At 37.5% G+C, this 15,000-nt stretch overlaps 1 protein-coding gene across 2 annotated transcripts in view; it reads left to right on the top strand.

Moving 5' to 3' along the window:
* The window catches only part of LOC137640064 (carbohydrate sulfotransferase 11-like), a 102,464-nt gene that overhangs the window by 32,707 nt on the left and 54,757 nt on the right, over positions 1–15,000 (top strand). The window contains exon 1 of one of the 2 annotated variants that reach the window (XM_068372493.1): positions 13,842–13,975. The exons of the other annotated variant lie outside the window; for it this stretch is intronic. The gene's annotated coding sequence lies outside the window, so the exon portion shown is untranslated. Of the gene's footprint in view, positions 1–13,841; positions 13,976–15,000 lie in introns of those variants that run through there. 2 annotated transcript variants of the gene reach the window in all.

The following is a 15,000-nucleotide window of genomic DNA, read 5'->3' as shown; positions in this document are numbered from 1 at the left end:
TGAACGGCATGGTACTTTGAAAACTGAGATTCTAACATCCTCCCCTGATTTTTCATTTAAAATTCCGTGTCTTAACACAGATATTGAAGGCACGTTACTTTTGAATATTAGGACATGCCCAAGCCTACCCAGTCAAGGTGTACGAATTAACTCTTGATAAGCAGTCTTGGGTACTTAACCATCCTATCACCCACCCACCTTTCTCAATGTTTAAATCTCGCTTCACCGCCTGTGTTTTCATTCATTCCTCACTCATCCTTCTCTCTTTTGTTTCCTTTACTTTCTAAATTACCATTATGTATTTTATTTCCTTAAATGTTTATTCGTTTTATTTTTTACGTTATAGTAATATTCTCTCTCTCTCTCTCTCTCTCTCTCTCTCTCTCTCTCTCTCTCTCTATATATATATATATATATATACTGAATAATGAATACCATGCACCCGGAGAGGGAATTTGATAACTAAAGTATAAATATGTTGGGTGGGGAAAATATGACAATAACTGGGCTTGCAATTTATTTCATTCTATAGCACTATGGATAAACAGATCATCTTCGTCACCGCTGTCCATGGTGGTGAAGACGGAATTCCACACCTTCATGTATATTGCCCGATGTGTAGTTCTGTTCCTCAAACGAGTTAGACCTTCTCACAGCAACGGCCCCGCCCTCCCAACATCTTCGTTGCGAACAGCTTTGCCACCTGGAGCTGCGCTTGCAGATATGCCCCAATGAAAACATGCAACGCTTCAGAGCCAGGCTTCAAGACGGCCTTGTTCAGACATCAGACAACCACACACTTGTTCGATGGCGTTTAACTTAGGATGGGCAAGAGGCAACGGGATGACCCCAATATTATTATTATTATTATTATTATTATTATTGAATGCCAAGCTATAACCCTATTTAGCAAAGCAGGATGCTATAAACCCAGGGGCCCCAACAGGGAAAATATCCGAGTGAGGAAAGGAAACAAGGAAAAATAATATATTTCAAGAACAGTAACATCAAAATAAATATTTCCTATACAAACAATAAAAACATTAACAAAACAAGAGGAAGAGAAACTAGATAGAACCGTGTGCTCTCAAGCAAGAGAACTCTAACCCAAGACTAGAGAACAATGGTTTGATTTTGGAGTGTCCTTCTAGAAGAGCTGTTTACCATAACTAAAGTCTCTCTTCTACCCTTACCAAGAGGAAAATGTAGCCACTGCACAATTACATTGAGAGAAGAATTGTTTGGTAATCTCAGCGTTGTCGGGTGTATGAGGACTGGAGAATCTTTAAAGAATAGGTCAGACTGTTCGGTGTCTGTGTTGGCAAAGGGAAAGAACCGTAACCAGAGAGAAGGATCCAATGTAGTAGGCCTACTGTCTGGCCAGTCAAAGGACCCCATAACACTCTAGCGGTAATATCTCAACGGGCGGCTGGTGCCCTGGTCAAACTACTACTGACCCGATAATTTTGTTAACCGTTTAGCTTGGTTGTGGATGCCATTGAAACATGCATTGAAGACAATACAAAATAAATGCATTTTTCGTACCTGTTCAAACTAATTCGTAATTTCTTGGTTGCTTTCTCTCGATTGAAACAGTGTAAAATTCGCAGTGCAATTGCGGTTTTACAGACATGATTGCAACGTAGCATGTTGAACATGGCTGCGATGAGCCACTTTCCTATGCAATGGGGATATGAGACCAATATTGTCTGCTGCCGGGGCTCACCAGGATAACGTATGCATGGAGTGATGGGGAGGGGGTTAAGTTAGGAAAAGATTAATAGTTCATCAATTTCCATCGCAGAAATAGAAGGAATTCCACCACGGTAAATTGAATAAAACAGACATTCTTCATGAAAAGATATTGAATATGAAAAAGAAAAATAGAAATAAGAGAAGTAAAAACACAAAGAAACGAAAGTGATAGAGGGAGGAAAGGGGAGGTTTGAGGGGAAGACGAGGAAATAAAAACAGAAAAAAATAACAATAAAGTGTATAATGAAAATTTAGAACGAAAACAAAAAAAAAAACGAGAGAGAGAGAGAGAGAGAGAGAGAGAGAGAGAGAGAGAGAGAGGAGAAGACAAGGTAGTTTATGATGATGTCACCACCTCACCTGTTCAAATCCCTTCCCTGGAGAGACCGGAGTCTGCTGTGACGCAATGAAATTAAAAGCGTAAACGCGGTAATTAAATATATAAGGCAATACAGTATCGGGTCCACGCGGCTGAAATACATAGTAGACCACAACAGGACAAAAGCCTTAGACATGTCCCTCCACTCGCATCTGTTTATGGTCTTTGCATGCCAGTCTACAGCCGTAAATTTTCGTAATTCGTCAATCCATCGTCTTCTCTTCCTTCTTTGCTTCATTTAATGTACATCTATGACCTGTCCTCATTCTAGTACTAGTATGTCCTGCCCATGGTAATTTTTTTGCTTTCATTTTGTAAGAGTATCCTTTACTTTAATTTCCTCTCGTATCCATGTTGATATTTTTCTTTTAGTGTTATTCCCTTCATCGAGTTGAACTGGTTTCCGGATTATTTTAATTGATTTTTATAGATTCTTTTAAATAAATTGTCGTTCCACCAAGATTGCAATCTATCATACGTTATGTTTGCCGAATGAACTCGAGATTCACGCACTCATTATAATGTTATTGATATACTACATATTAGCAATTCCCCACATTAAATCGTATAAGTCTCCCCTCCCAGTATCCATTCAGTCCATAGAGCCCCCCCCCCCCCCCCCCCCGTTTATCTCCTCTTCAGCATCAGCGCTTAGTCATACTTTGAGGTCGTGAGGACTGAAAGCTGTCGTTCGTCCACGTTGATCCCTCAATTATTACCTACGTGATGACATCTCCCTCACATAGATTACATCTACACTATGCCAGTTGAGCAGTCACTGCTATTTGCGGGGTAGTCTCTCGACGGATTTATTTTCTAATCTAAACGTCTTCTCATATTATGAATGGTGCTTTCTGTACAGACATCTTTCCATTCCCAGGAAAAAAAATTGTTTACTTTAAAGGTCAAGCTGTGTATTATTCATGTGTATTCTGTTGTTTTAAACTTACTTAGACATTGTCTTTATTATTATTTTGAAAATGTTGCGTGATTTTATGCTATAAAAAATTTTTGTGCAGTAAATCCTTAAGAGCCAGACAGTTTGAATGGAACATTTCTGGCTTATATGCTGGTCTCAGAAATCTGTTTGATTACTCGATTTGGATGCTCTGGATTGCCACTCACCCATCTGAGGAAAAGAAAAGAGAGTAAAGGTGCTGTTACTGACGAATCCACGTGTTATCATACTTCCTCTTAGGTCGTTTTCAAGTTTGCACTCCAGTATATAATTTTGCCCCTATGTGTAACAGCAGACAAAGTGAAATCTAAATCTAGATTGATTTTTTAGTGAAGAATATAAGAAGTTGAAAGACGGGGAATAAAACCCCGTGACACTTCAGGTAAGGGCCGTTGTAGGCCAAATTTACTATTATGCAGATAGACTTTGAGAACTTCTTACGTGAATTTCAAGTATATTACTTTCGCGAGAAAATATCATGTAACAACCAGTTCACCTGATGTTATCATTATCCTTAAAAATGTCAGGAGAAATGACATTTGCTTTTTTATTGAAAAGCCAAACGAAACAAATAAAATTACCAGAATCTCTCCTAAATAAATTGATATTAATAACTAAAGAGCACTGAAGTCTTCAGACTTGAGAAAAATTGTCCATTGTGTATATTTAAAAATGAACTGGAATATGAGGGAATAGGAGCAACATATTAACATGCAGAAATCAAGCCTCTTTATGTTCCTGGACGAAGAGATAACCAGTATACTGTTAGGAGGCTTTTGCTATATGACAAACAAAGTCTTTTTACTGCAGCTATTTTATGGTTACCCCTTTGCAAGATAATTGTCCCTTGCTAGAGTGCAGCTCCACTGCCTTGTGTAAAGCTATGTCGTGAAATGCCAAGGAATTTTCCCTTCAAAGGGATTTGTTCAGTGGCACGTGTTTGAAACAGAATTCCAACTCCAAACTGATAGATGCTACAGTGACTATTTTAGCCCCCTTAAATAACAAATCTGACCTGGTAGAATCTACACTCACCATGTTCTTATTCCCTTAGGACTCCAGGTCTGACCTGGTAGAAGCTGTAATGACCCTATTCTTAGCTCCCTTAGGATTCCAAATCTGTCCCGGAAGAAGCTACAATCACCATATTCTTAGCCCCCTTATGATTTTAAATCTTACCTGGTTAAAGCTACTATTCTTGGGCCCCTTAAGATTCCAAATCTGACCTGGTAGAAGCTGCAGCGTGACCCTATTCTTAGCCCCCTTAGGATTCCAAGCCTGACCTGGTAGAAGCTGTAATGACCCTATTCTTAGCTCCCTTAGGATTCCAAATCTGACCCGTTAGAAGCTACAATCACCATATTTTTAGCCCCCCCTAGGATTCTAAATCTTACCTGGTTAAAGCTACTATTCTTGACCCCCTTAGGATTCTAAATTTGACCTGGTAGAAGCTACAGTGACCATATAAGATCTTAGCCCCCTTAGGGCTCCAATTCTGTCCTGGTAGAAGCTACAGTGACCATATAAGATCTTAGCCCCTTAGGCCTCCAAATCTGTCCTGGTAGAAGCTACAGTGACCATATAAGATCTTAGCCCCTTAGGCCTCCAAATCTGTCCTGGTAGAAGCTACAGTGACCATATAAGATCTTAGCCCCTTAGGCCTCCAAATCTGACCTGGTAGAAGCTACCGTGACCATACAATATATTAGCCCCCTTAGGACTCCTAGTCTGACCTGGTAGAAGCTGTAATGACCCTATTCTTAGCTCCCTTAGGATTCCAAGCCTGACCTGGTAGAAGCTGTAATGACCCTATTCTTAGCTCCCTTAGGATTCCAAGCCTGACCTGGTAGAAGCTGTAATGACCCTATTCTTAGCTCCCTTAGGATTCCAAATCTGACCCGTTAGAAGCTACAATCACCATATTTTTAGCCCCCCCTAGGATTCTAAATCTTACCTGGTTAAAGCTACTATTCTTGACCCCCTTAGGATTCTAAATCTTACCTGGTTAAAGCTACTATTCTTGACCCCCTTGGGATTCTAAATTTGACCTGGTAGAAGCTACAGTGACCATATAAGATCTTAGCCCCCTTAGGGCTCCAATTCTGTCCTGGTAGAAGCTACAGTGACCATATAAGATCTTAGCACCCTTAGGGCTCCAAATCTGTCCTGGTAGAAGCTACAGTGACCATATAAGATCTTAGCCCCTTAGGCCTCCAAATCTGACCTGGTAGAAGCTACAGTGACCATATAAGATCTTAGCCCCCTTAGGGCTCCAATTCTGTCCTGGTAGAAGCTACAGTGACCATATAAGATCTTAGCCCCTTAGGCCTCCAAATCTGTCCTGGTAGAAGCTACAGTGACCATATAAGATCTTAGCCCCTTAGGCCTCCAAATCTGACCTGGTAGAAGCTACCGTGACCATACAATATCTTAGCCCCCTTAGGACTCCTAGTCTGACCTGGTAGAAGCTACAGTGACCATATTTTAGTGTCATTAGGACTCCAAATCGGACCTGGTAGAAGCTACAGTGACCATATTCTTATAGGACTCCAAATCTGACCTGCTAGAAGCTACAGTGACCATGTTCTTGGCCCCTTAGTATTCCACAAGTGACCTGATTGAAACTACAATGGCCTTATTCTTAATTATGTTGCCAGTGAAATAGTTATGGTTCTACGTTAAGGGAGACTGGATACCCCCATGGCAACTGCCAGCCTTCAAGACGTGCTTTCCATAGGCCTCGTAATGATGATGGTATTTGGTAAGGGAGTGTGGCAATAAGAAAAATAATTCGACTCTGCTGAGGAGACCAAGTATCGTGCACACCACGAAACTGGTCTCATGTGCAGTTAATTATGATTATTTTGATACAACTAGACTTAGACGTCTTACCATAACAATATCCTTTAGAATTCATATTTTTGTGCGCGTCGTTGGATGTTCTTTTTATAATCTCATTTGAGAAAGAACTCTTTAGGTTTGAGTAGGAAAATTGCGAAGCTGGTGAAGAGCAAACTTTTTAGAAAGGATTTTAAAACTATGATTTCCTCAATTTCAAATTTGATGAAACGAATTAATATTCAGTATAAAGTTAATGTCAGCGATATAACACACTCATCAGTGTGTGCCAAGTTGCGAAAAACAACCTACTATTTGTCTGATGAAAAGTAAGTTAGGTAGTGCTTTCTTAAATGCTGAGTGTGAAAAGAAATCATATATGGAATCCTTCGTGTATATATATATATATATATATATAAATATATACATATACATATACATATACACACACACACACACATATATATATATATATATACATTTATATATGGAGAGAGAGAGAGAGAGAGAGAGAGAGAGAGAGAGAGAGACTACAGTAATTTAGCTGTATGCAGATATGAAATTAGTTTTTCAAACGTTTTACAATCTCGAATTCTTTCAACTTGTATTAAAAGAAAAAGGATTTTAAAGGTATTCAGTTGTGAATATAGAACACAGCCTTGTCAGCAGTTAAGATATGCAGTACTAGTCGGTTAGAACTGACTAGAGAATATAATTTTATTGGACCCATTTACGAACAGAGGATGTAATCGTTTGAAAACTTGATCCCCCTTTAGGTATGAATGGACAAGGCCCCTCCGTCCGCCATATTGGTTCATGGGGGTTAATTACTTGCATGTTTGTTTAGATATAAGGTAAGAGACACAGAACACTGGGGAGATTAGGTTGAACCCATGCTCTCATGATCTGTGTGTATGTGTATATATAATATATATATATATATATATATATATATAACATATATATATATATATATATATATACAAGTATATATATATAAATAGATAGATAGATATATATATATATATATATACACACACACTGTATATAGTATGCGTGTGTCCCTTGTCAACAGATAATGAGACATCAAACCATACCTTTTTTCACATTGTTACAAAAGATTCGTGAATACACCTTGCATACCAAGGTACTCTTAGACGAGTGACCTATTATTCTTGTGAGAGTTCGAGTGGTACTAAAATAATTTTTGAGTAATTAAGCCGGAAGGCATTGTTGCTCTGTCAATATGCGGAATTTAATAGATTTGTGAACAACTTCAACTGTGATGGGAAAATGTTGACACCCATACGATTTAAGACACGTCGCCTATAAGAGAGTCAATGATCTCTCACATTTTATTCAAAACAGTCATGGTACTCTTAAGAGGACCAATGATCTCATTGTATAAAGCTAGTATATACATCTACATATTTTGTATCCAAGGCTTGGGACATATATAAAACATAATCTCTTAAGTGAAATATCTGAATCTCTCGAAGAGGTAATGCTTTCACCCTACGGCCGGAAGAGTGGTACTGACCTTCTAGTAATTTTGATTTTTGTGATGGTCATGCAACTCTTCTCTCTTGGCTGAGGTGGGGCAATCATGTAATTGACAGTTAGTCGGCTATAGTGGTAGGCGGCCAAAGCGGTGAAGGGCAAGAACCAGATAGATATCACAGCCTTCTGGAGCTACCATTAATATGAGGAAAAGTTGTGTTGGTGACATCTATATGCATATGTTTTTAGGCAAATTGACAATTATAACTGAAGGCCTTTCTCTGTGAACTTTTATAGTCTGGTATCTGTTTACTTCTGTTGTTTTCCTCGGTGTAGTATCTGATCCTTTCAAAGCTACTTATGTACCTCACTTTTATTTTCTTACCTGTGAGTTTTTTCCTCGGTACCAATAGTTTTTCTTTTACTTGTTGCACCTGTTTTTGTCAGTTTAAATAATATAAATAATTTTCCTCTACCTCTTAACTGGCCTAATACAAACTGGTGTTTAGTGTACGTCTGGAGGGAAATTCCTAAACTTAGGCAAATGCTTCCAAGATAGTTCCTGCCGTCATTTTCTTTCTTTTCACATTCTTGAATCGAACTCATCGATATTGATACTGAAACTCATATGCATCAATATTGTCTGTTATATCAGACTTGTTCTAACTTTTCAAAATATCATAGAATTCAAAATGTCATATTACCCACTGTGAAGTAGATTTCTTATTTTGATAGAAGTTCATATTTTCTGTCCGTCCTAAGGCCTTTATGGTACAGTACCTATCTACTGTATAACACTTGGGCCCGAATTCATAAAACCCTGCTAAGCCGATATGGGAACTAAGTCGTGATTTAGTTGTTTATTAAATTAGTTGCGAGCTAAATGTTATTCATAAAAGTTCAGTTGCTTGCTAGTTCATTACAAGTTAGCGTTGATCAAGGGCTGCTCTAGCTTCTTAGCTACAACTTGCCAGAGAAGTGAAGCCATGGCTAGAACTACTTCAGATAAAGTGGAACTTAGTGGTGCTATGCTGAGAAAACGAGTTTTAATGAAAATATGCATATAAACATTTTTAGAAAATTAAAATCTAGCTTTGTTAATTTGACTACATTAGAATTTATGAAATTTAAACATCAGATATCTTAATTGGCAACCATTGATATGATAGGCTTGTGTACCACCCTTGCCTAGGAGGATTAATACTTTTCCTCCAAGACCCTTGCCATCCCCAAAGGAAAGACTATAGCGATCTCAGGACTGTTCCCTTACACGGAATAAAGGATGGAAAGTGGTGGCCTTGTGCGTGTCACTGGGTTAAAGAGAGGAAGGGGAGCACTTTCGGTTAATCTGACAGAAGAGGGGTTGAAATAGTACTTGTACAAGAAGTCTCAGAGAAACTGAAGGTCGGCTGAGGAGGTGGAAAAGGGATAACTGAACAAAACAAGCTGTCTTTATTCAGTCTTTTCTGTGGGAGACCAAACAGGAGTCCAGGGCCCAAATTCATAAAGTGTTGCCAATTTAAATGTTAACTAAGGATTATTATTATTATTATTATTATTATTATTATTATTATTATTATTATTATTATCTGCCAAGCTACAACGCTAGTTGGAAAAACAGAATGCTATAAGCCCAGGGGCTCCAACAGGGAAAATAGCCCAGTGAGGAAAGAATAAAATGAAAATAGAGTATTCTAAGAAGAGTAACATTAAAAGAGATCTATATAAACTACCAAAACTTTTAACATAACAAGAGGAAGAGAAATTATATAGAATAGTGAGCTCGAGTATACCCTCAAACAAGCGAACTCTAACCCAAGACAGTGGGAAGAACATGGTACAGAGTATATGATACTACCCAAGACTAGAGAACAATGGTTTGATTTTGGAGGTCTCCATCTAGAAGAGCTGCTTACCATATCTAAAGGGTCTTCTACCCTTACCTAGTGGAAAGTAGTCACTGAACTATGTCAGTGCAGTAGTTAACCCCTTGAGCGAAGAAGAATTTTTACGCTGTCTTAGTGTTGTCAGATGAATGAGGGAGGAGGAGAATTTGTAATGATTAGGTCTGACTGTTCTGTCAATCATAGGCCTCAACTCTAGCAGTAGTATCTCAACGGGTGGGGTGGTGCCTTGGCCAGTCTACTACCTACTATGGGCTAGTTTACACATGAGCACTGAATATTTATCCAAGAATATATAAGCCCCCTTTTATTACATTGAACTTTGTTTTTATCAATAATTTTTCATGGATTGGAGATGAGAGGAAAAACGCTCATCCCTCCATATGCATTGTAGGCGTTTCTTACATTTTCTCATTTTCTTTCTTCCATTTTGGTGTCCAACGTCATTAGTGTAACTCTTGGGTTTTACACTAGCTGCACTTGTATGAGCTCGCATGCCGGCTGTTTAGCACAATTTCACAAATCCATCCCAATCTTAATGCACATTTCAGGATCATAAGCCTACAGTATGTGAGCAAGTGGGTAAACGGTAATGCTTTTACTCCTCTTTTGATACGTGGAACACTCCTGTCTTACCGCCCACCAGTCCACCAAGCTTTTAAATAAGAAATAAGAGATGGTCAAGAAAAGGAGCTGTAAAGCTGCACCCTTTAGGTTTCTCCGCTGCTATATATATATATATATATATATATATATATATATATATATATATATATATATATATATATATATATAGTGTGTGTGTGTGTACGAGAGAATATTCCGTTTTATATTTTTATAACTTTTCCATGTTCTTAATTTTGAGTCATTTGCTTTTAGGACCTATAAAATCCTTTTTGCACAACCTAATTCTTTAAATCAGACACTAATGGTTAACAATGATATAAAGTAGTATTTCTGTTTCGAAGTTCCAATGTTGGTTGGTATTTCAGAGTTTTTAATTCTTTGAAAAGATACACTTGTGTCACTCGCTCACCACAAAAATCGTTCGCCGGAAGTACTCAATTACAGAATAGCGAACAAGAGATGGTTCGTTACTTGCAACAACAAACTGTACGAAAGTTCTCATTACATTACACTGAAGCAGGAAGTATGTGCATTTTAGCTAAGTTTTGCTCATAGCTATAATGGGATGAACAATAATCGTCAAACGATTTTCAGAGCACATTTTTATTGTTTTTAATTGACTTGTTTTGCTCTGAGCGACCACCGCTAGTGTTGCAAACGGTCAAAACAATTGTTCCCTGCAAAGTAGCCTTATTAAAAAACAAGCAAATCCGTGATCTATGAAACCTCTTGACGATCATCGTTGAGCGTTAATCGCACCGAGTTCAAGATACCTTTTGCAGGAAAAGATTGCTTCTCAAACAAGTCCCGAATCAAGCACTTGGGCACGTATGATTGTATTCAGTACAACCTGAAGAGTTTAATTCCCATCTCTTACTCTGTCGTCTGTCGCCACCTCATCCCACCCTCTTGGCCTTAATTCCTGAATTGACTGGCAACTTATCTTCAATATAGTCGATGTTGTGAAGTGAAGCTTCAACTGATGAGAGAGAGAGAGAGAGAGAGAGAGAGAGAGAGAGAGAGAGAGAGGAGAGAGAGAGAGAGAGAGAATATTTGTGGTGTAGTGGTTTTTATATTTAAAGTGAATCATTATTTTGAACTTTTTAGCTGTTATGTGATTGTATCTTGCACCTCTTTTTGGTTATAATCAACAAAATTAATATTAATTGATATTTTTCACTTTTCACCCGTTGGAATATAATTTTCTTGAAAGATAATTTATGCTTTTAAAAAATGAATGCCATTAAAACTTTGGAATGTCTTAAGGAAAAATATTTTTTTTTTCTACAGTATTATACTGATTGAATACTTTTGCTAATATAGGTACCAAGTGAATGAAATATTCTAATTTTAGGAAAAGGATATCAAGCAAAAAAAAAAAAAAAAAAATAAATAAATAAAAAAAAAAACATTCATATTTCTTACAACTTGGCAATTTCGTCGAGATATATTATAAATTGTATTATGCCCCTAACAATTGCTCAGAATAGACATGACTTGTCTTTATTTCCCATTTATCAATTTAGACATTATAGTCTCTCGGTAACGTACTTTATTTGAGATTATGAAATGTTACGCCTGACCTCCTAACTGAGAGAGCAGCTCTTCCTAATCCTGGTTCTTAGGATTTCATGTCCTGACTTCATTACAATAAGACAAGATTGAATGAATGTTCAAGGCCTTCAACATTTTTGTATGGTTAAGTGCATGTTGTTTGCAATTAACTCTTTCAGTATCAATAGTAAAATGAAAGATGTATAAATTTAGCAGAAACATTCATTTATCATTCTTATTACTATTTTCCTCTTAGAATCAGGATCGGCTTTTTATTAACGAAATTCATGTTGTGCTGTCAGTATTACAAATAGCCATTTTGACACTTTCCTATTCGGTTTAGCTTGTGTTTTTCAATTTTTTTTTAACTAAAAGAAGGTATTTGTATGTTTCCATGAATATAACTATTTCTAGTTTAGACTATATAACTTATATAGTATTCAACTCCAGTATTCTAACAATTATCATTACCAGAGTTAACAAATAACCCGTTTCCAGTTAAAAAGAGTCCTTCGTTTTTATTTCATGTTTACCGCTCATTGTAATGATAACATAGTTTACGATTCCGCTACGTGTCCCTTCTTCTTACCAGCTGCATTCGTCAAATTTAATAAAAAATTGCACCAGAGAACTAAAGCTGAGTAATGCTTGGTTGCTCTCGCTATTGTTTGTTTTTCTGTTGATACTATTACTTCACAATTCAAAAGTTAAATTTTTCAATTTTTATCAATTCTTTGGGGATAGTGCCTACAGTGCACCTCAAGCGGTAGTACACTGTAGGAATTACTTGAAGGTCTTTGTTGCGTCCTTTCGAGCCCTAGTTGCACTTGCCTTTTAGCCTTCTTCCATATGGGCATTACCGCTTTCTTTCTTCTATGTGACTGTCCAACCTCAAAGAAATTATACTTCATATTTCAACTGTGGGATTTTCTCCCTAAAGCTTGTAGTGTTGTTCTTTTTTTAGTCAAAATTGATAATAATAATAATAATAATAATAAATAATAATAATAATAATAATAATAATAATAATAATGCATGTAGTAGGGTTACTGTCTCATTACACAGCATTACACAAAAAATTTCTAGTAATGACACATACTCATATTAGGTATTGGATTTTAGTCTTCTCTCACATAACGAGAAACAAGAGTCCGCAATATAAACGAAAATTGCTTTTCTCTTTTCCTGAAAAATCATTGTGGCTGATATTTACTCAAGAAATTAAATATGTACCTAGTTAGTACTCAATCTGGAGCAATCATCCGAACGGCAAGAAATTGTATCAATAACTACGCTAATATTTGCTGTACGATCTATTGGATTCTCTTGTTTTCTGTATAGAAATTACATAATGGCGTAAAGGTTTCACACTTGGAATATCTAGATTACATTAGTTGACCATTTCCTTTTCCAGTAATGCGAAAATACTACAATAAATAATTTTTTTTTTTGAGGAGTGTTATTTTAATTTTATTTCACTTAAGTCAACCTCCAAACTAACTGCTAAGAGAGAGAGAGAGAGGAGAGAGAGAGAGAGAGAGAGAGAGAGAGAGAGAGAGAGAGAGAGAGTTCAGCTACCCTTTTATATGCCCCTGGTCAAATTGCATAACTCATAGGGTGGGAACTTAGATTGCAGGACAGGTAATGGCATTATGCGCTTCTGTTTTGATACTGGTTTCGGCGAGAACATGATCATGTGCTATAGTGTTCGACAAACCTGAGACATAATGTCGACCAGAGCCTATAGTGAAGGACTGTGAAACTTGAGTCGGGACGCTGATGTAGTCTCTGCCTCTGCCTTTTCAACCATAACGTTCTCTTAGCCTTAATCATCTGGCCACCGTTTTTTTTTATGTAATATCATCATTTGTTATATAACCTTATTTTGAGTAATTGATTGTAGACATTTCTGATTGCATGTCATCGTGTGGAAAAACTGGTAATTTGAAGAGGGTGCAAACAACTGGTCTGTATGTTTGCTTCTTGTGATTGAGGGGAAGGGAATGAGAAGGAAGAGAACGTGGGAAATGAAAAAGAAAAGAGTATTAGGATTGCGAGAGAGAGAGAGAGAGAGAGAGAGAGAGAGAGAGAGAGAGATTCCAAATACAAGTAGTAACCGTTTCCTTTCCTCATTCACCCTAAACCCAACAACAACAATCCTCAAGTTGGAATTGGTTTTTGAGGTCTAAGAGACTCCTATGTAGGAAAGCAAAGACGTATAGCGCCAAGGAGAGTAGATGTCGGGGAATGGGAGGGGGAAGGGGGTGTAAAGGCAAGTAAGTCGGTAGTTGTTTTTGTGGTTGTTTCTCATATCGAGTCCCAGACAGTTCATGTGTCAGCTGGTTCCGAAAGTCAGAGGAGAGAGACCCATGGGAGTCACAGAGCTTTGAGGGATAGGTGGCAGTGGTCCTTATCGTGTAAGCCACGGGGTACCACGTGGGAGGAAGCAGTTTCTTTTGGGTATGTTACCAATTACCATCTCTTTTATTTCAATTTTCTGACAGAAAGAATGCATTTCTATGATTTTCTATTTCCAATTGTTGCCTTCGATTCAGGCTTCCATAACCAGAGCGGATGACGAAGTAAAATGGAAAAATTATTCCTGTGATCAATGAATCCCGTAGAGGTGCGAGAATACTCCTTTGTTACCACAATGTCTTTTTACTATTCATTACACCTGGTCATTTCCGCGTCATTATCGTATTCGCTTACTTTCTAGAAGAAGCAAATATTGCAATTCAAATATCCATTTTAGCAATATGCTAAAACTATAAATTTAAGAAAAAGTAATTTTTTTTACTATTATTGCTGGTCACTACAGAGATTAGGTTTTCTTGCGAACCTCCTTTTACACTTGGGTTATGAAACTCAGGTGTTTTATCGTGGTTCTTATCCGTTGTGGTAAGTGGTGTATGGGAACTAGGTTTAAGAGGGCTGGAAGTTATTAAACTTTTGACACATCTAGCCATTTTTTTCTGTCATAATACTACCGGTAGCCTACATGTTCTAGCATATTTAGTCATTATTCTTGTCATATTACGACTCGCAGAATGCCTTCCAATTATTTAAGTGTGCTTTCGGACCATTGATCCATTTCACAATGATATTTAGTTTTCTTAGTCTCTTCTAAGACTATTTTTCATAATTTACATCAACTTGAAGGTGTTTCGCACGGACTTCCGTGTTTAGAATCAGTGCTAACAACTTGACTCGCAACAAAGTTCTTTAACAGAAACTTGTCCCTCTTCACTAAAAAGTGGTCCATCGGTAAAGAAGAGGACCTTGGTTGGCTCAGCCTTCCAAATAGAGTTCCGAGTTGTCTGGTTGTTAGTTGGAAACCTGGAATCTCCAGTAGAGAGGTTGCTGTTGCCCGAAAAGGAAAGACACGGTTCGCCTGGTTAGATGGGAACCGTTTTTACAGGATGTCCATATTTGGTTGTCAATCGTTTCTGTGCCCAATTTAGTACTGGTTAGGTTGATACTTC

The sequence above is a fragment of the Palaemon carinicauda genome, chromosome 4 (genome assembly GCF_036898095.1).
Source record: "Palaemon carinicauda isolate YSFRI2023 chromosome 4, ASM3689809v2, whole genome shotgun sequence".
NCBI lineage: Eukaryota > Metazoa > Arthropoda > Malacostraca > Decapoda > Palaemonidae > Palaemon > Palaemon carinicauda.
Note: the sequence above shows the minus strand (reverse complement) of the source record. Positions and strands in the feature narration are given on the sequence as shown.